The sequence below is a fragment of the Triticum aestivum genome, chromosome 3B, assembly GCF_018294505.1.
Source record: "Triticum aestivum cultivar Chinese Spring chromosome 3B, IWGSC CS RefSeq v2.1, whole genome shotgun sequence".
Classification (NCBI taxonomy): domain Eukaryota; kingdom Viridiplantae; phylum Streptophyta; class Magnoliopsida; order Poales; family Poaceae; genus Triticum; species Triticum aestivum.
In genome coordinates, this window is record NC_057801.1 from 126,295,404 (window position 1) to 126,297,784 (window position 2,381).

The 2,381-nt window shown below is 37.8% G+C and overlaps 1 long non-coding RNA gene across 1 annotated transcript in view; it reads right to left on the bottom strand.

Moving 5' to 3' along the window:
• The window catches only part of LOC123068951 (uncharacterized), a 2,806-nt gene extending 432 nt beyond the window's left edge, over nt 1–2,374 (bottom strand). The window contains exon 1 of the long non-coding RNA XR_006432178.1: nt 295–2,374. This is a non-coding gene — a long non-coding RNA (uncharacterized lncRNA). The remainder of the gene's footprint in view (nt 1–294) is intronic.
• Between the last annotated feature and the right edge of the window lie 7 nt (nt 2,375–2,381).

Below are 2,381 nucleotides of genomic sequence, written 5' to 3' on the forward strand. Positions count from 1 at the left end.
AAAAAAAAACCAAAAAAATCTACTGAAACCATATGCATAGATTATAGTAGTTATGGTAGCTCATTTCATGTCCAACAAAAATTCATATGTGTTCTCTAAAATAAAAACATAGGTCTTAAATATAAACACAAAGAAATAGTGTTTTCTTTAAAAGAAAAGGTGTAGAGAATGAACTATATACACTGAATAGTCATTACATGAATCAGAAGTAGAAGCGGTACTTTAGGACAAAAAACATATATTGTACAACTGGTTCTATCTGTATGTAACCATGCGAAATTAAGCTCAATATACCTCATTTTCCGCTGAAGTCAAGATCTATTGCAGATCAATGCGAGCAGTTTCAATGTCGAACCTTCCATATAGAATGCAGGCCCTTGTCTATACAATTGCAGTCAGAGTTGATTGCAATATTGACGCGTATGTCATGAGCAGCAAAATCATATGCTCCTGGGTTCTAGCACTTGCCCAACTGATATAGTTCAAGCAGGAAAAAAATATTCAGTAAACCAAAATGGAAACCTTTTAGAAAGTAGAGGGGCTCGGTGTTAAGCAATGGTTTCAGGTAACTATCGGGTTCAACCAGTACTATGCTACCTTCTAATAAACATGGAAGATGATTAAGGTCTCAATGAGATATAATGAACTGTAGTGTGGTCAGCAGCAAGAGGAACATTTAAACATTCAATGTGCCCATTGCAAGTGCTCCAATAAATGCAATAAGCAGAACTCAAATAAAGCAACATCTCTAGGACTGTATTCTGGAAAATATAAATAGAAGACCAGGTAAACTTTGCAACAGTCAATATACCTTTTAAGAAGAATCAATCGGCTATCATAATATTTTGACGGGCTACGACTATCATATTCAGCAACCAAAATGATACAATATATATCATAGGAAAAAAAAACTACTAAGTGCAGGTGGCAAGAAAAAGAGAGATATGAGTGGTCAAACTCTCCTAGAAGCAAAGAGATCTTGACTTACAAACTCAAGGCACATAGCAGCATACCGAAATTTCTAGCTAGTTGTACTTGCAGGTAGTGAAAATTAAGCAGGCAATGTTAGGAGACTCGAAAGAAGGCTTTGGCCAGCCTGTGATCCGCACATTATATGATCATGTGCAGGTTCGTATTTTACTGTTTAAATTCTTGAGTCTCTCCTCATCTTGTTTTGAAATAGCTCCATGTTAAGACTTCTTCTATCCATAGTTTGGTAGTTGCTTGAGAATAATAGCTAGCAGAGAAACAGCTCGGGGAAAATAAGCATACGATAATTAGAACAAGCTTCTCTGGTTACAGGCTGCACATTCAAAAGGCAAGATAAGCTTGTTATTCCCCAAGCTGTTTCTCTGCTAGCTTTTTTATCCTTAATGGCAGGAACTCCGTGTCGATGGCTGTTTTTTAGGGCCTCGGCATTCTCACTCCAGAGAGCTACCATAGTTATATTACACCCCAAAAAAGATCGTCTTCACTAAACAAGAAAGCAATTGTGTCTCACTCCAGATGATTATTTAGTGTCTCTTTACAAACTCTCTGCTTCATATGTGGTGGTGGTGTCACTCTGCAATTGTCAAATAGTCTATCTCTATTAACTACTTTCCTGAATGGTACCCAAACCAAACAGAGCATTTCCATTTTTCTAGTTTATTGTTGTGTTATTCACCCATGAGCAATGTGATGCCGATACGGTAATAACTATTCATTATACTATTGCTCGCTAGATTATTTTCAGCTCAGCAGGTGTCATTCTCAAACTTCATATTCCATGGGAAATCATTAAATTTCAAGATACTCAAAGAAGTTTAATCGATATCAATTCTGTTATTATTGTAGAACGACACAAGTAAATGGGAGTAAACTCTAAAAGAAAAACCAGAGCAGTTTCATGAGCAAATATGCCTATGTATATTGATTTTCGCACAAAGAAAATCCTGGAGCAGGAAGTACCTAAAAGAAGTGTAACATAGAGCTAACAATGCATTAAGTGGAAAGCACAAAAACATATGCAGGAATCTTATAGAGACACATAAGTAGAAGTACCTTGGTGGCCGGGAACGCCGGCAAGGCTTAGTGCAGGAATCCTCATGGCGGACACGGCGGCCAGCCCCTAGTGGGTGGACCTGCTCCGTGCAGCCATGGTCTGACTCCTAGATAGTAAACAGACAGAATTGGAAAGTGTGTATATGGTGAATAATGGTACTCCAGTACAAGGATAAGCAAGTACATTCGGCAAGCCGGACATTGTTAGCAACAGAAAAGCAAGTCAACACTCAAGGTCAAATGAAAGTCCACAAAAAATGCATGAAACGGTGATAGGCCAAAAGATTAACTAAATGCATATGTAACTGCTACTTTTGGCCCAACAAATGCATATGTAA